The sequence below is a fragment of the Scyliorhinus torazame genome, chromosome 3, assembly GCF_047496885.1.
Source record: "Scyliorhinus torazame isolate Kashiwa2021f chromosome 3, sScyTor2.1, whole genome shotgun sequence".
NCBI classification, from domain to species: Eukaryota; Metazoa; Chordata; class Chondrichthyes; order Carcharhiniformes; family Scyliorhinidae; genus Scyliorhinus; species Scyliorhinus torazame.
This window is the reverse complement of record NC_092709.1, coordinates 25224827-25245076: the sequence shown is the minus strand read 5'-3', so window position 1 is coordinate 25245076 and position 20250 is coordinate 25224827. Positions and strand designations below refer to the sequence as shown.

The 20250-nt window shown below is 47.3% G+C and overlaps 1 protein-coding gene across 6 annotated transcripts in view; it reads left to right on the top strand.

Annotated features, from left to right (window-relative positions):
* LOC140408348 (PH and SEC7 domain-containing protein 1-like) overlaps positions 1-20250 on the top strand; it is a 613055-nt gene that overhangs the window by 221617 nt on the left and 371188 nt on the right. Inside the window, exon 1 of one of the 6 annotated variants that reach the window (XM_072495429.1) lies at positions 3878-4338. The exons of the other annotated variants lie outside the window; for them this stretch is intronic. The gene's annotated coding sequence lies outside the window, so the exon portion shown is untranslated. Of the gene's footprint in view, positions 1-3877; positions 4339-20250 lie in introns of those variants that run through there. 6 annotated transcript variants of the gene reach the window in all.

Genomic DNA, 20250 nt, shown 5'->3' with positions numbered 1-20250 from the left:
GTTGCCGTCATTGATGTCAACAAGGTCAATGCCATCAATCCAGACGATGAGTGGTGTGCCACCCTGACGGTCAACCGATCGCGCGTCGCCTTCCGTCTGGACACCGGCGCATCCGCCAACCTGATTGCTTACTCTGCAGTCCAGGCCATGAAGGTCAAACCACTCATCACACCATCCCGGCTTAAGATGGTTGACTATAACGGGAACGTTATCCCGTCCGTAGGATCTTGCCAGCTACAGGTGACTCACAAGAGGTACACGGCCACACTCCCCTTCGAAGTTGTGGGCTCATCAAAGGACTCGTTACTGGGCGCACAAGCGTGTAAGGTCCTTCACCTGGTACAGCGCATCATGTCTCTCTCTCCAGATGAGATATCCGACTTCCCGGATGCTGAGTTCCACGCGAATCTCCATTCCCTCCTCGCTCACAACCAGGAGGTTTTTGAAGGCATGGGGACATTGCCACACACGTACAAGATTCGACTCAGACCGGACGCCATCCCTGTCGTTCACGCACCTCGCAGGGTTCCTGCGCCTCTCAAAGACCGCCTCAAGGCACAACTGCAGATTCTTCAGGACCAAGGGGTCCTATCCAAGGTCACGGAGCCCACGCCATGGGTCAGCTCCATGGTCTGTGTAAAGAAGCCCTCTGGCGAGCTCCGTATATGTATAGATCCAAAAGATCTGAACAACAACATCATGCGGGAACACTATCCCATCCCAAAACGAGAAGACCTCACCAGCGAGATGGCGCGAGCCAACATATTCACTAAATTGGATGCGTCCAAAGGATTCTGGCAGATCCAACTGGACCCGGCCAGCCGAAGACTATGCACATTCAACACCCCTTTTGGCAGATTCTGCTACAACCGGATGCCATTCGGCATCATTTCGGCATCTGAAGTATTCCACCGCATTATGGAGCAGATGATGGAAGGCATCGAAGGGGTACGTGTATATGTGGACGATATCATCATTTGGTCCACCACTCCGCAGGAACACATGCATCGTCTTCGACGTGTCTTCACCCGCATACGGCAAAATGGCCTGCGTCTCAACCGTGCGAAGTGTGCTTTCGGCCAGACGGAGCTGAAATTCCTCGGGGACCACATCTCAAGGTCCGGGGTCCGTCCCGATGCAGACAAGGTTAGCGCCATCACAGCCATGCCACGACCGGCTGACAAGAAGGCTGTCTTAAGATTCCTGGGCATGGTCAACTTCCTTGGGAAGTTCATTCCCAACCTGGCTTCTCATACAACAAACATGCGCCATCTCGTAAAAAAATCGACGGAATTCAACTGGCACCAGTCGCATCAGCAGGAATGGGAGGAGCTCAAGCACAAACTGGTCACGGCACCAGTGCTGGCCTTCTTTGACGCGACTCGCCCTACAAAGATCTCAACAGACGCCAGCCAATCTGGTATTGGAGCGGTACTCCTGCAAAAAGACAGCACGTCATCATGGGCCCCGGTTGCGTATGCCTCACGAGCCATGACCCCTACCGAACAGCGCTACGCGCAAATCGAAAAAGAATGCCTGGGCTTGTTAACTGGACTGGACAAGTTCCACGACTATGTGTATGGCCTGCCACGATTCACGGTCGAAACTGACCACCGCCCCCTGGTCAACATCATTAACAAAGACCTGAACGACATGACTCCTCGCCTCCAGCGCATCTTACTCAAACTCAGGAGGTACGATTTTGAACTGATCTACACTCCGGGGAAGGAACTCATAGTGGCGGACACTCTTTCCCGAGCAGTGAGCACACCACCAGATGCGGAGGGGTTCGTGCGTCAAATTGAGGCACACGTGACTCTGACAGCAGCAAATATGCCAGCTGATGATCCTTGTCTGGCCCACATACGCGCAGAGACGGCGACTGACCCTCTGCTGCAGCGAGTGATGCGCCACATGACGGAAGGGTGGCTAAAAGGGCAGTGCCCCCAGTTTTACAATGTGCGAGATGATCTCACCAATATAGACGGGGTCCTTATGAAATCGCATAGGATCGTCATTCCACACAGTGTGCGCCAGATGATTCTTCGTCAACTACACGAAGGCCACTTGGGTGTCGAAAAATGCAGACGAAGGGCCCGGGCGGCGGTATATTGGCCGGGTATTAATGAAGACATAGCCAACATGGTGCTCAACTGCACAACCTGTCAGAGGTTTCAGCCGGCGCAACCTCCGGAAACACTTCTACCACACGAGATGGTGACGTCCCCCTGGGCGAAGGTGGGTGTTGACCTATTTCACGCGCTCGGCAGAGATTACATTGTTATTATAGACTACTTCTCAAACTACCCGGAAGTCATGCCTCTCCATGATCTGACGTCGTCCGCAGTCATTGGGGCCTGCAAGGAAACGTTTGCTCGCCATGGCATTCCAAGGACTGTCATGTCAGACAATGGACCTTGTTTTGCCAGCCGTGAATGGTCGTCCTTTGCCGCAGCATATGGTTTCACTCATGTGACATCCAGCCCTCTGCATCCACAATCGAACGGGAAGGCTGAAAAGGGTGTCCACATCGCAAAGCGGCTCCTGTGCAAGGCGGCTGATGCCGGATCGGACTTTAACCTTGCCTTGCTGGCCTATCGATCGGCCCCGTTATCCACGGGCCTCTCGCCAGCGCAGCTACTAATGGGTCGCTCCCTCAGGACGACGGTACCTTCCGTCCTGGCACCGACAACAGACCATGAGGCGGTTCTTCGGGACATGCAACTGCAGCGTGATCGCCAGAAAGGTCGGTACGACACACGAGCGACGGACCTGCCCCCCCTGTCCTCCGGAGACAAAGTACGCGTCCATCAACCGTATGGTGGCTGGTCAGCACCGGCCGAAGTCCTCCGACAAGTGGCTCCCCGCTCGTTCCTGGTTCGCATGCCGGATGGTTCCGTGCGTCGCCGCAATCGGCGCGCCCTTCGCCGACTTCCACGTTCACAGCCACACAACACGCCAGATCCTCAACAGGCTTCCGAGGATGACTTTGTGGAGCTGCCGCACATCACGCCCTTTCCATCGCCACCCATGGCCATGCCTGCACAGCAGCCGGTGGTTCTTGATCCACCCTTAAGGCGGTCAACCCGAATTCGTCGCAAACCCATTAGAATGGACTTATAATACAGTTCATATGTTTAATAAGTTGGACAATTTTACATGATAACCTGTTGTTGTTTATCGTTCCAGATGTCGTCTGACTGGACAACTGTTCAAAATTTTTTTTCTTCTTCTCTCGTTCGCATTTCTGTTATGTTATGGTACAACTGGATTCATGTGACGCACTCGACATCGCCCCATGTACATAGTTCCGTCATAGACACATGCTGCACACGACACACACACACTCTTAGATGCACTCACGTCACGATCATATTTATTACCACGTAGGCACATATCTTTGTAAAAAGGGGGGATGTCATGATATTCAAACACACACATCATGATGGACACACTAACAGGCAAATCAGAGTACACAACACCACAACCAATCACAGACAAGAACACCAACCACATAAAAAGCACGAGCACGACACCTGGAGGTCAGTAGGTCTGGGGAGAAGGAAGCATGAAAGAGCTGTTGAAACACCACAAGCAGGGAGCCCCCCACGTGCAGAGTGCAAAGACCAAGTTGTAAATAGTGAGTTTAAATAAACAAGTGTTGTACCATATGCAACTGTGTTGGCTCATCTGTGTGTCAGAACACCCAACACCACATACAGTTAGGGACACTGTGCAGAGAGACACAGACTGGGAGAGAGAGAGAGACACTCAGTGTACAGTTAGGGACACTGTGCAGAGCGACACAGACTGCGAGAGAGAGAGACACTCAGTGTACAGTTAGGGACACTGTGCAGAGAGACACGGGCTGGGAGAGAGAGAGACACTCAGTGTACAGTTAGGGACACTGTGCAGAGAGACACAGACTGGGAGAGAGAGAGACACTCAGTGTACAGTTAGGGACACTGCAGAGAGACAGACTGGGAGAGAGACACAGACTGGGAGAGAGAGAGACACTCAGTGTACAGTTAGGGACACTGTGCAGAGAGACACGGGCTGGGAGAGAGAGAGACACTCAGTGTACAGTTAGGGACACTGTGCGGAGAGACACAGACTGGGAGAGAGAGAGACAGACTGGAAGCAGAGAGAGACACTCAGTGTACAGTTAGGGACACTGCACACACACTGCGTGCAGAGGAGAAGGAGGGAGCGAGAACAACTGATTGTACAGAGACAGTGCGTGCAGAGACTTTGCTGACAGACCGCGGACACGGAGCCATACCCGGAGCAAGGAAGGGGACGAGACAGAGAGATCAGAGGGGTGAAGACGATGCCAGGGTAAGAGGCTGTGTGTACTCGCTCGATGCATTGTTTCTCACAGCACCCCCCACTCCGGCAATCTGTGCCGGCCGCTTCCTTCCAGCTGCCAAGTGATCTCCACAAAGCTCTCTCTCTCTCTCTCTCCGCGTTCTTGTTTGTGTTGTTGTCAGTGTGGCTATTTGGAGCTCAGCACGGCTGGGATGTGTGTGTGTGTGTGTGAGAGCAGGGGATACGTGTCAGGCCAGCCCCGGGGTTGAGGATCAGAGAGTGTTTCAATCCATCTGTCACAGTGTGTGTGTGTGTAGATCAGTGTGTGTTCATCAGCTCCTTTGCAGAAGCAGCACATTCTGCCACCCTGGCTGCTTATTCAGCTCAATAGCACCACAATGCTGCCATCAGGCAACCGGTTAAGTCGGTAAATGTGGGGGCCCTGGTCGCCTGGGTTCTAAACTACACAAGTGCCAGTGCAACTACCCATGATCTATGGAGTTGCCAGTTCAGTTCCTGCTCTCGGTGTACTGCATGGTGAGTGGGGGCACAGGTTGAGGGAGGAACTGGTGACTTTATATGGGGCTTGGGTGCCACTTTGCTTAGCCCCCTCGTGCTACTGACTCAAAGTGGAGCGGCAAATAATCCAATACAAAAAATCCAACAGTTTTGACAAAGAGTCATCAGACTCGAAACGTCAGCTCTTTTCTCCCCCCTACTGATGCTGCCAGACCTGCTGAGAATTTCCAGCATTTTCTCTTTCGTTTCAGATTCCAGCATCCGCAGTAATTTGCTTTCATTAAATAATCCAAACTGCTGCTCTCCATTAACCGATGGCCGAATGGCCTCAGACAGAGGTGCCCCACAGAGTCAAGTAGTCTGCTGACACTCCCTCACACAGGCAGTGACCCAAGCCGGGTCATATGAAAGTAGCTGGTGGTTTTACTGTTCGGTGTCTGGTTGGCTGGATGCAAACCCTCCGGACACTTTGGGGAGATTCCATAAAGGGCACTGTTAGTCCTGAGAAAAATAGTGGACAGATAGAAAAATAATTTAAAAGGCTAATAGAGTGTCGGTGTTTATCCCAAATGAGCTGACATACTAAGTGTTGGAATTTATGGCATAGTATATAAATATATTTAAATCTCTGGTTAGGCATTATTTAGAGTACTGCGATCAGTCTGCACACTGCACCCAAAGAAGGAAATATTGGCCTTGGAGGGGTTGAAGTGCAGTTCCACCAGAATGAAACCTGATCTAAAAGGGTTAAATTATGAGGACAGGTTGCATTCTGTTGAGCAGAGAAGATTAAGGCGCGTTCTAATTCAAGTGTTTCAGATGATTAAATAACTTGAGCGAAATAAGCTACTTTAACTGAGGCGTAGCCTTTTAGGGCGAATTCAGCACAAAGGCAGGTGGAAATCTGGAGCTGCTCCTGTCTCCCAGAAAACAGTCTGCGTGGGTTTCCTCCGGTTTCCTCCCACAAGTCCCAAAAGATGTGCTTGTTAGGTGAATTGGACATTCTGAATTCTCCCTCCATGTACCCGAACTGGCGCCGGAGTGTGGCGACGAGGGGAATTTCACAGTAACATCATTGCAGTGTTAATGTAAGCCTACTTGTGACACTAATAAAAGATTACTATAACAAAAATCTCTCAATCACAGTTTCAGTCAGCCTTAATTTGACTCTGTGGGGCACCTCTGTCACGCAGACAGGGAGAATGTGCAGACTCTCCACAGACAGTGACCCAAGCCGGGAATCGAACCTGGGTCCCTGGCGCTGTGAAGCAACAGTGCTAACCACTTTGCCACCGTGCTACCCTGTTAAGCAAGGGTATTGGGTGATGTGGAAACAAGGAGATAAGTTGCAGGTGAGGTACATAATTTTTAATTGAATGGCCTATTCCAGTTTCTATGTTCCTGAATTAAATAATTAAGCCAGTCCAGTGTACAGACTGTTATAATGCGCAAGTCTATCTGATGAGAGATGCTTAACATTTTCTCAGTCGCACATTCTTCAGAAATTCATCCAAGTTGTTCTTCATGTTGAAACAAGACTTGCGGGGTAGCAAATCTGAGTGCACCACCTTACTGTGAGAGGCAACTGGTTGAAACCATTTGAAAGACGTCAAACAAATGGGTTTGATCACTAATTGGCAAATGGCCATCGTTGATCAAACTGTGTCTTTTGCCAGTTGAACATAGGAGGCCACAAACACATTTGGATGTTCAGTCAGAGAGGCAAATTGTCCAGTCTCTGTGACAGATTCAGACATGCGTACTTTTCCAGTAAAGGTTTGTTGTTTCTCCTCTGAATACCTGAGTTCTGGATACTCTAATGAATATTAATCCTTGGTCTATTCGCCTTGGATGAACTGCTGTATAATGATCTGCATCAATACACTGTAGCAAGCAGTCTGCTAATGATTTCCAAAAGTGGATGGAGTCCAGAGGTATTGTTGAGCCCTTTGTCACTGAGCATGAAGATCAGGAGATGGATGGACAATGTTTTTGATCATGGTTTTTGTAGTGCTATTGGCTTAATTAGTTCAAATCTTTTAGAAATAGCTCTTTGTATTGTTACTGATTGTGTTTCTTCTTTACTTCAATGATGACAAATTGTGAGTTCAAGTTCTTTGTGTGTGTGTGTTTGTGTATATCTGCTTCTTTTGAAAATTACATTTAAAACATCTGTTTTGAAATCCCATAATTTCCCAGAATTGGACAGCTTCTTTGTTTATCCTGCCTTTAATTACAATCCATTGCTGGAAAATATAAAAGTTGGTCACAGAAAATTGCTGTCAGCAGATTGATTGAAATCACTTAGACACGAGGTAATGCTGAGTAATCTTGAATTATTGCCATAGTATAATTGTTTTTATTTCCGACCACTCTAGTTTCCAGTCTTCCTCAACTGAAGGTACTTACTAACGTTGTTGGCTCATGGATACTAGATCCCCTCAGGAACCCAACTAAATGGCCACTCTAGACCATAAATATTCATAGGCTATTTGGCCACAGGGCAACGCAGCTGATCCTCACCAGCATGGAGTTGCTGGGTGCTGGTCAGGAACAGGAACCGGGTGTGAATCAAGCCTCAGTTCGAAGGCTTGAGGGCAGTTGTAGCTCACCTTCTGCTGCTTTGGCTGTTAGCAGCTTGAACTTGGGGGTCCTCCATATGTGTGTCGATCCTCAGTATGCCAGGCAGCATATTAAACTAACTGATCCAGCAGGTAACCATCTGCCATATTGGCGAGGAGAAGAGAGCATCATTTTATTCAAGTTAACATCACTGGGGCAATTTACTGTGGCACCTTCACCACCTCCATTACATTGTACGTCGTGTCTAGCTCATGAATAAATCTTGAAGAAAGCCGAAACTGGTTAGCCTAGGCTGGTTTAGCTCAGTGGGCTAGACAGCTGGTTTGTGATGCAGAACAAGGCCAGCAGCGCGGGTTCAATTCCTGTATCAGCTGAGAATTCTGAATTCTCCCTCTGTGTAACCCAAACAGGTGCTGGAGTGTGGCGACTAGGGGCTTTTCACAGTAACTTTATTGCAGTGTTAATGTAAGCCTACTTGTGACAATAAAGATTATTAATTTATAAAAAAACTTATGGTTATGCCGATACCTCTTTAGAAACAACAGATATTCAGAACCACTGAATCCCTATAGTGCAAAAGGAGGTTATTTGGCCCATCGAGTCTGAACTGACCCTCTGAAAGAGCGTCCTACCTAGGCCCATTCCCCCGCCCTATCCCCGTAACCCCACCTAACCTGCGCATGTTGCAAACTAAGGGGAACTTTAGCACGGCCAATCCACCTAACCTGCACATCTTTGGACTGGGAGAAAACCAGAGCAGCCAAAGGAACCCACGCAGATACGGGGGGAACATGCAGACTCCACACAGGTCACCTAAAGCTGGAATTGAACCCGGGTCCTTAGCGCTGTGAGGCAGCCACGCTGACCACTGTGCCACCCAGTCATTTAGAAATGACTGGTTTCTTAACTCCAATCCAATTCTCTTCCTGAACCTAATGGGGCGCGAAGGCAGACCTTTGTCTCTTTCCATAACTAGTAATACTCGGAACAGGTCGCTAGTCTGTTGCCAGAGGCTTATAGCTTGAGGGGCAGCTACTCCACATCAAACGTGGCTGACCAGGAGTCTGTCCCGCTTTTACCGCCAGTCATCGGCCTGTCGGAAGGGTTTGCAGGTTGGCACATTTGACCTGTTTGACCGCGTTATCAACTCACCTTCCGTGGCCATCAAGTCCTGGGTTGGGACTCGAACCCAGAGTTTCTGGCTCGGAGACAGGAACTTTGCTCACTGCGACTCTTGAATGACCCTCTTATGGGCTGAACTGATCTCTTCACACATCTTCTCCACTGAGTAGTACTACACTCCTGTATGCTTCACCCCTATGTATTTACATTGTGTCTTTATGTTTGCCCTATATTGTTTTCATGCATGGAACGATCTGACTGGACTGTACGCAGAACAATACTTTTCACTGTACTTCGGTACACGTGACAAATCAAATTCAATCCAATTCAACCAGATCTCCTGGTTTCTTAACCCAATCCTATAGTAACTCTTACCCTGAAAATGTTGATTGATTAAAAAAATGCTAAATATACATAAATGCTGCATCAGACACAAACTTAAAACGTGTTCAGATGTATTAAATGTTTCCATGTCTGCTCTCATTAAAGGAAAAATCTGCACTGATGAGGAAAGGACAAGGTGTGGGGCAAATTGGATAATTCTTTCAAAGAGCTGGCACAGACACAATGGGCCGATTGGCCTCCTATGCTGTACGACTTGTTGATTCATAAAATATTTGCCAACTGAAACCCTTTCTGCATTAGTTTTGATTTAAATCACACAGTGGCATCCTCCATTTAACGAGACTGACTATTATTTTAGTTAACCCAGTTCAGTGACTTTATATCAGGATAATGATTATTCGCTGTAAAATCTGAAGTAGGTTTCCACTGCGGCACACGGTTGAAATTTACTTGTGATGAAATGAGGTAGCAATGCTTCAGGGAACATGTTGTCCTTCGCAGTCAGGGAAAAGAATGGTGTGTGTAAAGCACAAATTGAAGGTTGATTTGATCTCTGCTGTGAGATTCTGTCAATCTGACAGCCTGTACAATACCACTGTCGTCCAAATTGTACCCTGCACTGATTTTATTTCTGTACTGATCTTGCTAATGATTAATCTTGGGTCTCTGTTATGCAGTTGTCTTTCTGGGGGGGGGGGGGAGGAAATTACTTGTACGTATATATTTATCTTTTAATGACTTGTATGTATAGATTTGTCTTTTATGACGCATTGAAATACCTCATAGCCAATGAAATGCATTTGAAGTGCCGTCACTGTTGTACTGCCAAGAAATGCAGCAAGCAGTTTGCGAACAGCAATACCCCACAATAGGTAACGCGACAATATGGGCGGCACATTAGCACAGTGGTTAGCACTGTTGCTTCACAGCGAAAGGGTCCCAGGTTCGATTCCTGGCTTGGGTCACTGTCTGTGCAGAGTCTGCAAGTTCTCCCCATGTCTGTGTGGGTTTCCTCCGGGTGCTCCGGTTTCCTCCCACAAAGTCCCGAAAGGTTAGGTGAATTGGACATTTTGAATTCCGCCACTGTGTACTCGAACAGGCGCCGGAATGTGGCTGTTGTGTTATGCTTCTTCATGCAGCATTACTTGCTTCCTTGATGTATGCTCTGACAAAGGAAGGTTCAGACTTGGAGATAGGTTTAACACATTTATTGAACAGTTAACAATTCTCCTACTTGAGTTTGACTCTCCTTCTAATCTTGCTATAGTAACTCAGTCTAATTAACCAGTCTGCTCTAAGCCATGCGGTGGGTGTGATGCTTCTGACCTGCCCCTGTCCTTCTCTCTGAGTGTCGCCTGTGGAAAGAGAAAGAGCATGTGTGCCCTGTCCTTTTATATGGGTTGCCCCCTTGTGGTAGTGTCACCTCTGGGTGTCTTGACTGCCCATTGGTCGTGTCCTATTCTAAGTGTTCATTAGCTGTATGTCTGCATGTCATGATGTCTCTGGTGCTCCCTCTAGTGTTTACTTAGTCTTAGTGTATTTACATTAACCCCTTGTGTATTTACAGTGATGCATATCACCACAGTGGCGACTAGGGGATTTTCACAATAACTTCATTGCAGTGTTAATGTAAGCCTACTTGTGACACTAATAAAGATTATTTTGACTAGACGATGCTTCTCAGTGATTTTGGTTGAGGAATAAATATTGACTCATCATCGGGATAACTCCCTTGCTCTTTTTGAATTGTGCCGTGGGATCTTTAACATCCACCTGAGATTAAGGTCAGACCTGAATGACGACACCTCCGACCGTGTGGCTCTCCCTCAGTACCGTACCGGACGGTGTCAGTCTGTACTATGTACTCCTCCAAGGCTGCAGAGTGGTATTTGAACTCGCAACATTCTGCCACTAGGAGGTGAGACTGCCCCCCACAGAGTCAAAGGGGAAACAGTTTTTGAAGGACTCGGTTTCTTTTATTGCAAGCAATCAGCGTCACTTGCACAGCTGCTAATATAGTTGGGCAGGAATGTATCCATCTGTCGTGGTAATTGCTGCAAAATCTAAACTCTAAATTGGAAATGCCCCTGCAAGCTGAGAGAGAACAGCCAATCTAAGATTTCCGATGTGACACATCATCCACACATTAGCCAACACACCAGAAAGCAGTGTCTGTTTTAGAAATTAAGTGTCACCTTGTGCCAAAAATAACCTCTGGCATTGTCTTGCTAACTCAGTTCTCTCTTATGTTGCTTAAACTGCAAATACCACGGATTCACATTGTCTGTCTCGCTCTCGGGCCATGAGTACACATTTGTACACTTCTATGCGACAGATCTAGTACTTGCTGAAATGAATTATTTGTTGAGCAAACACATTGGTGCATTTAATGTGCAATGCATTACGGACACAGGTTGTATCCATTGCAGCAGGTTCTATCGAAATGGCAGCAATGGAAAACTCTTCCTGCCAGGGAAACTCTAGGGGATTAGATTTGCAGTGAGATTACTGAATTCTTGTTCCTGCAGAAACTTAAGATGTGCTGTTGCAACACGTCCACCAGTAAATTATGTGGAGGTTAATGATGCCCCGTTTGTCCCAGCAGAGTTAGTCTTTACTCTGGGGAATTAGTCCAATTAATGGTGTTTTATTTAAAATACGCAAATAGTTGCTGTAAACCCTGCCAGTACTCCCAAAAGCAGATGATGATTTTGTATAGCAAGTTTCTTTTGTGTTGACAGTCTGGTCCTGAGCTTCACGACGTGACTGTGGAAAGCGCCAAATGTTAACTCAGCAATTTCTTTCAAGGGTGGAAGGGACTGTGCCATTAACAGGGGAGAATGTTTTCCAATCATTGCCATAAGTTTACTCTGCTAGTCCTATAGTTCAAAGTCTATAAATGCCGCATATCAAAGCTTCGTAATTCTGAATGTAAAGCTAGGTCTAAAGGACTTCCTGCATAGACCTGGTCTATGGCCAAGTCTGAGCTCATGCATATCTTGTGACTTTGCAAAGTCATTTCGAAAATCCCAGTACCTGTTACTGCGAGCCTGTTGGGTCAATTTAAAGATCCCTTGTGATAAAATGTGAGGAGACTCTGCCACCTTCTCAAATGTGAGGGTGGGGGGGGTGGATGAGGCGTGGTGGTGGGTAGGTGTGATTTCCCTTGTTAGTTTTACAGTCATACCATTTTGTCAGGAGGAACTTTATCCTGGTACAAATTTAGACAACACAGTCAGAATTACATGGACAGAGTTTTGCCAAAATACAAAAGTCATGGGCAGGATGCTCCTTTGCCAGACGGCGATATCGTAATCGGCGCTCGGGCGGAGAATCCCTTCCGACTCCAAAATCGGGGGCCGGCGTCGGTTTGACGCCAGTTTTCGAGTCACCGCCTCCTCCAAAATGGCATTGCTTCGCATGACGTTGCAACGGCATTGCCGCGTCATCGGCATGCACTCCCCTGATGCTCCACAGCAGATAGGCTGAGTCCCTGAGCGCTCAGACCACATGCCAACTGCGGACTGTGTCCGGGCAGCCCGGTGGCACAGTGGTTAGCATTGCTGCTTCATGGCGCCAAGGTCCCAGGTTCGATCCTGGCTCTGGGTCACTGTCCGTGTGGAGTTTGCACATCCTCCCTGTGTCTGTGTGGGTTTCGCCCCCCACAACCCAAAGATGTGCAGGGTAGATGGATTGGCCACGTTAAATTGCCCCTTAATTGGAAAAAATTAATTGGGTACTCTAAATTTAAAAAACAATTTAAAGAAACAAAAAACAAAACTGCGGACTGTATCCAAGACCGCCACACTCGGCAGGATCTGTGCCGCTGGCTGGGGTGGGTGCGTCCGTGAGGGCTGAGAGGACTGATGGGGGATGGCCTGTGGGGTCATACTTGGCGGGTCGGGTTCGCGCACGGCCAGCGCCATGTTGTACAGCGCGACCGCTGCAGGTTGTCACCGTGCGTATGCGCGGCCATGGACCCGGCCATTCTCCGGTTGTTTTCGGCGCGGGAGCCGTGAGTTTTACCCGCCGCTGCTAGCCCCTCACTGGTCCCGGAATCAGTGAGGGTTCGGCGCCGATTTTGACGTCGTAAAACGCCTTTGAATTCTCCGTTTCAGCTGGCACTTTGCCACTGAAACAGAGAATCCAGCCCCTTTCTCCAAACCATGAATGCTGCGATGAAGGAAACTAATTGCAATAGTTTGGCAGCGGTAATGGAATCTTACGTGGATGATTCTTTGACTGATTAATCTGACCGAATGTGACACTATACATTCACACTTTCCACCTTTGAAGGCACAGATTATTGCTGTGCTATAGTTTATTGAGTGATTGTTACTTTCTGCAACCTCTTGCAAGCACTCATTCTTCATGGGTTTCCCCAGATATTGAAGAGTGCTGACCGACAGACAACTCAACCATGGTGGGGGTTGTGGGGAGGAGGGCAGTTCATAGCTTGATTCAAACTCTTGACCTGTTAACTTGGCTCATTTGGTTGCACAGTTGCCCCTGAGCCTGAAATTGGCAGGTTTAAACTTCTGGAATTGAACACATAATCTAAGTTGACATGTCAGTCCAGTACTCGAGACAGAGGTGCATGGTCGGATGTGCTGTCTTTCAGCTGAAATGTTAAAGTCCGTGCTTCCCCATACCTTTTGGTGAAGAGTAGGAAGACATTCTGATTGACGTCACCTCTCTGTCTTCACTAGCAAAAGCTGATTAACTGAACATTCATCTTTGTTGGATCCTGCTGTGCAAAAGAATTAACTGTCGCCTCTTTCAACAAAGTAACAGTGACATCTCTGCGAAGGTAATTTGAAGGGCTGTAAGATGCTTCAAGATCTCCTCAACATGCGCAAGTATTGCTTCCAATGCTCCTTCCTCCCTTATTTCAAGCACTCTCTAGCAGAGATTATTGTAGTGATACCTAGTATATTATCTTTGTATATATGAATGATCATGTAGAATAGTGTGTAATTACAACATCCAGCCACTAGATGGTGTAAGAGCACATCTCACGTGCCACACGGTGGTCCACGTGATCTTGGGGAGTGAATTAGTAGAGAGGGATGCCGACAGTCATGCTTTTTGTGGTGATATGCATCACTGTAAATACACAAGAGGTTAATGTAAATACACTACGACTAAGTAAACACTAGAGGGAGCACCAAAGACGTCATGACATGCAGGCATACAACTAATGAACACTCAGAATAGGACACAGCCAATGGGCAGTCAAGACACCCAGAGGTGGCATTACCACAAGGGGGCATTACACAACCCATATAACAGGACAGGGCACACATGCTCTGTCTCTTTCCACAGGCGACACTCAGAGAGTAGGACAGGGGCAGAGCAGAAGCATCACACCCACCACGTGGCTTAGAGCAGACTGGTTAGTTAGACTGAGTTACTACAGCAAGATTAGCAGGAGAGTCGAACTCATAGAGAACTGTGCTAATGGTTCAATAAATCACATTGAACTTACTTCAAAGTCTGGAGTATCTTTTGGTCAAAGCTGCATCGAGTTGCAGCCTGTGTTATCCCAGAGTACATAACACAACACTTTTCAGTAGCTCTGTGTATTGTAATTATTTAATCTAATACTTAGCTTTTTCGGCACACTTAAGAATTCACAATTCATAGTGTAGTGCGAATAAATTAGCTTTGATTTAGTACAAAGTCTGAAACACTACAACCTTAATAATATTAATATCCCTCAGTGTACCCGAACAGGCGCCAGAGTGTGGCGACTAGGGGATTTTCACAGTAACTTCATTGCAGTGTTAATGGAAGCCAACTTGTGACAATAATAAAGATTATTATTATTATTATTTGAACAACCAAAGAACATCACAATTATTTGTAGCACCTCAATATCAGAGACCAGCTAATTTGGCACTAATTAGGAATCAAGTCTGCAACCTTCCAGATCTCTAAAGCTCAGCTTCTTCCTGGATTCTGTTCTCCAGTGAGTAACTGGGTACAATGCGCTCGTCGTAACGCTGCGATTCACTCCCAGGCAGTGCATTCCAGATCCAAATAACTTGTTGTGTAAAAAGGTTTTTTTTTGGTCATGTTGCTGATGGTTCTTTTGCCAGTCACCTTAAATCTGAGTCCCTCTGCTTCGGAACGTTTCCACCAACGGGAACAGTTTCTGTTTGTCTACTCTGCCTGGACCCCTCGTGATTTTGAATACCTCTGTCCAATCTCCTTTTAACCTTCTCTTGTCTAAGGAGAGCAGTATGAGGCTGGTGGTTATAAACCTTGAATCAGGTGGTGCAGTGGTTAGCACTGCGGCCTCACGCGCCGAGGGTCGGTGGTTCGATCCCGGCCCCGGGTCACCGTCAGTGTGCAGTTTGCACATTCTCCCCGTGTCTGCGTGGGTCACACCCCCACAACCCAAAGATGTGCAGTGTAAGTGGATTGGCCATGCTAAATTGCCCCTTAATTGGAAAAATGTAAAAAAGCCTTTGAATCAACCTCTGCACTAAGTCAGACTGTCCTTTTGAGTAGGTTTATGCCAAAAAGATTGAAATTTTCACTGACAGGCAGGTAAATTTGCCAACTCCTGCCCATTGTAAAGGAGTTGAAAGGAGGCAGTTGTGTATATGTGGGATGTTTAGAGTTTAGAATGTGTCCTTTAGTTTTTCCTCTCAAAAGCATATTCCTCTCGATAATATTTTCACTATAAATCAAATTGTAGTCTTGTTACTTCTTTGCTCAGTAGCAAGAAATTTGTTTGTTTGAAAGTAGAAAATGAATGGATGTGATGGTTTGTTATTTATTGAAGATTAGAGAGAGGCCGCATGGAGGCCTAGGAGTGATTCCAATAGTTTCAAAATAATTTACAGATTAAGATTGTCTCAGGGGCCGCACAGTGGTGCAGTGGTTAGCACTGCTGCCTATGGCGCTGAGGACCTGGGTTCGATCCCAGCTCTGGGTCACTGTCCGTGTGGAGTTTGCACATTCTCCCCGTATCTGCGTGGGTTTCACCCCCACAACCCAAAGATGTGCAGTCTGGGTGGATTGGCTACGCTAAATCGACCCTTAATTGGAAAAATCCAATTGGGTATTCTAAATTTATATAAAAAAAGATTTTCTCATCATTCCAATTAGCTAATTAGCTAGAAGGAATATATTAGAAGAAATGAGAAATAGATTGAAGAAGGAGATGCCACACTGTGGCAAATTGAGAAGTTTGTCTGTGATGAACGGTTATTGTATTACTGTACCCTTATCATCATGTAAGGTGATGTCCCCTTTAAGACCAGGCTTGGAACCCTGGGGGACTCCGCCTCTGGCTCCGCCCACCTGGGAGTCATATATAAGCGGCACCTAGTAAGCACCCGTCTCGGCACCAGGCTAGTTCTTAGCTTATTAAAGCCTTCTTTACCGTTTTACTCTCTAGCGTCGTTATTGAGGGTACAACATTGTCCCTTTAGAAAAATGATAACAGTAGATGGTAGATGCGATGACAAAGTCAGCAGAAGGAGGAAGACAGTCAGAAGTGGTTTTGTGAAGATGAAGGATCTGTTAACAAGATAACTCAAGCTTGTAACAAGGAAAAATCTCATGTGATGCTATATTCTATCCACTTTCCTGTACAGTAAATACAGGACAATAACCTGGGTAATAAGTAAAGATCTGGGGAAGCCGAGGTGTATACTTAAAATTCCATATACAGACCAGAAAACAAATGAAGAGGTGCTTGAAATTGCTTGGCTTATATGAAGGCAGGACCGTCAACTCTTGATCAGAAAGTTGCGGACAGGTGCGGGGGCAGATGTCTTGGCCTTCGCGTTGCTGACTGCTCGTAGGCGGGTCTTCTTGGCGTAGAGGTCACCCTCAGAACGTTGAGTTTAATTCCTATTCCAGATTGTGTACAGGCTGTCACTTCTGAAAGAGTGCTGCAGTGTTGCTTGATGAATCTTTTGGTTGGGATAGTGGGCGCAATAAAACAGCCACGCTGCACCCGAAAAGCAACGCACAGTGGTGCAACGTGACCTGATAGAAGCCGGGAGACGCCGCTCCGGGGATCTACCCGGCTCGCAACACACCACTGTGGGCGGAATCACTGCGTATTAGATAGAGTGAGACAGCTAGCCTCACTCTGATATGCAGTTTCCTGAGGCACCCAAGGCGTTGGGATATGTCCCCTTTGCCGTGGAGACCTCGGATGAGTGCCGTACAGTGCTGGGCTTCACAATATGGGGACCAGATGGAATGTCACCCGTGGGGACCTCCCAGAGGATCGGAGGCCCCCCCCATGCCCTTTGGGCAGGGTGGTACCCTGGCACTGCTGGTGCCACCAGGTCACCCTGACACTGCCAACTTGTCACCTGGCAGTACCACCTGGGTACCAGCCTGGCATTGCCAAGGTGCCCAGCTGGCATGGGCACTGCCAGGGTATCAAGCTGGTACTGCCAAGATGCCAAGTTGGCATTTTTCATGCCATGGTGATCGGGCTGCGAGGTTATGGGAGGGGTGCAGGGGGCCTGGGTCCCCCTGATAGGGATTTGGGGCTAGGGGGTGTCGGAGGTCGCATCAGGGGCTCCAGAGATTGGGACGCATTTTTAAAAAATGTTGAAAGTACTTTTATTCCACATTTTCAACATTTTTACAATTTACAACAGTAACAAAACCCACCCAACCCGCCCTCCCTGCCCCTCCCTCTGCAGTCAACGGTAACCAACTCTCCAAAGTGCAAAATTAATAATCCCCAACTTTTGTAGACCCCATCATTTGCCCCCCCCCCCCTCCCTTAGAGCAAATTTCACCTTCTCCAGGGCTAGAAACTCCCAACAAATCCCCCCGCCACACCGAGCACAGGGTGGAGAGGCTGTCCTCCAACAGGACCCACCTATGGGAAATCAGTGAGGCGAAGGCTAAAACGTCTGCCCCCCCACCCGCCTGCAGCTCGGGCCGGTCCGACACCCTGAATATGGCTTCCATGGAACAGGACATCAACATTTGATGCGCGCTGCGAGCGCCAGGAAACACACAGCTAAACGTGCTCACTATGGGACTTTGTTCCCATTTAGTTAAATCGCATCCAGTAAATTTGGGGTCTTGTCTTGAGGTGGACAATGAGGGATCCCAAGGCACTGTTTCGAACAATGCAGAGGGGGCCTAGCCAATATCTCTCCCTCCACCATAACAGATAGTCTGGTCCTTCCTACCATTGTTATTAGTGGGATGTTATTGATGCAGAATTCCTATTGCAATTGCCTAAGAAACAGATGAATAGTAATTCCATGTCATTGCAATGTTATGATATGATGAGATGCTATATTGATGCAAATTATGATTTGTATCCATGAGGTGAATTAGTACCTTGAAATCAATCGGACACTATTCTTTCTTGAGTTTTAACTTTTTAACCTATGGGAGCATTCATTGTTGAAATAGCTGATTTAAACAAAGCTCAAGGTTAGCGATCTTAAGCCCCTCGCATGTGAAGAACAATTTAGATGATTGTGTCTGCTTTTTTCTTATCCAACTTTGTCACAACCCCTGCTACACTGACCGGTGCATTATGGGTTGTCACAATTGTCACTCAGGGAATGGAGGAAGTTGATTACCGACTGGTCTTGAAGCAAGAATACTGCAAGGGGAGAAAACATGCAGTTTTACGTTCCAACGTTGAACATGCAGAGAGAATGTGCAGAGAGACACGTTTAGTAGATGTTTTGTGTGAAGAGAAAGGAAGAGAGTGGTGGGTTTGGAAGATTACATTTAGTACTCAGTGCAGCACAGAAGGAGCCATTTGGCCCATCATGCCCATGCTGGCCCTTTGAAAGTATCCTCTAATTAATACCCCACCTCTGCTTTTTGCCCATAGCCCTGCAAATCTCTCTCCTGCAGCATATAAGAACACACTTCGACTGTTCAACTCTGGTGTTTACTGTAGTTGGAACCTAATCTTACTGGAAGTGACGCAGATTGTAAGCACATGTTGTCCCTTCCAAAAAAAAATACTTCATAAAATTCTGCCCAAGTACTTGACGTAATAGTTCTGATTTCACTTTATGTAAAGCTCAACTTCTTTCAGTTATGGTACATATACACCGAGGGATCTCACTGCACTTATAACAGATTACATTTGCAACATTCACTTCCTGTCAAACATGCTCTGGCACGACCAGCCCAAGGGGCTTTCTGCAGCTTCCTACACCTTGAAGCACCATGGCGGAACGGTCTAAGACTGGTAAGCACACTGACCTAACGTTATCCTAGATATCAGAGAACTTACAGTGCAGAAGGCCCATCGAGTCTGCACCGGCTCTTGGAAAGAGCACCCTACTTAAGCCCACACCTCCAACCTATCCCTGTAACCCGATCTAACCTAAAGGCAATTTAGCATGGCCAATCCACCTAACCCGCACATCTTTGGACTGTGGAAGGAATCCGGAGCACCCGGAGGAGACCCACGCAGATCCGGGGAGAGCGTGCAGACTCCGCACAGACAGTGACCCAAGCGGGAATCGAACCTGGGGCCCCGGAGTTGTGAAGCCATAGTGCTGACCACTGTGCTATCGTGCTGCCCACGGTATGGGGCCTACTGTTTAAACTGATTTTAAAAAACCTTGGATACAGGGTCAAGGTCAAGGTACGGTCAAGGGCAAAAAGAATAGGAATGGAAGATGAGATCAATCAGGAAGCATTGGTAAGGCAACAAACTTAATTCTAGCCAATACAGAGAACTCTAACCTTTCCTGTTCATAGAATCATAGAATTTACAGTGCAGAAGGAGGCCATTTTGCTCACCGAGTCTGCACCAGTCCTTGGAAAGAGCACCCTACTTAAGCCCACATCTCTACCCTATCCCAGTAAACTCATCTAACCATTTTGGACACCAAGGGCAATTTAGTATGGCCAATCCACCTAACCTGTACATCTTTGGACTGTGGGAGGAAACCGGAGCATCCGGAAGAAACCCCACGCAGACACGGGGAGAACGTGCAGACTCCGCACCGACAGGGACCCAAGCCGGGAATCGAACCCGGGTCCCTGGCGCTGTGAAGTAACAGTGCTAACCACTGTGCTACCGTGCCACCCCTGTTATGCTGTTCTACTTATGCCAGCCTCTTGGACGTGCTTTAGCACTGTGCACGCATTATAGTACAGTTTGTTTAAATGCAGGCAATGAAAACTCATTGTGCTGTGGTTCAACTACAATTATGCTGCAACAATGTCTGGAACTTTCTCATATGCATGAAGGTCTTTGATGAATGTTGCAGTGTAAGTTTTATAGTTTTCTCTGAATGTGTTATGTATGCAATTCTGATTAGTCAGGAGTGAATAATTAGCCTGTAATCAGCGGCAGGGATTTGGGTGGTCAACCACAGAGCTTATTTAGAGCTTTAAATT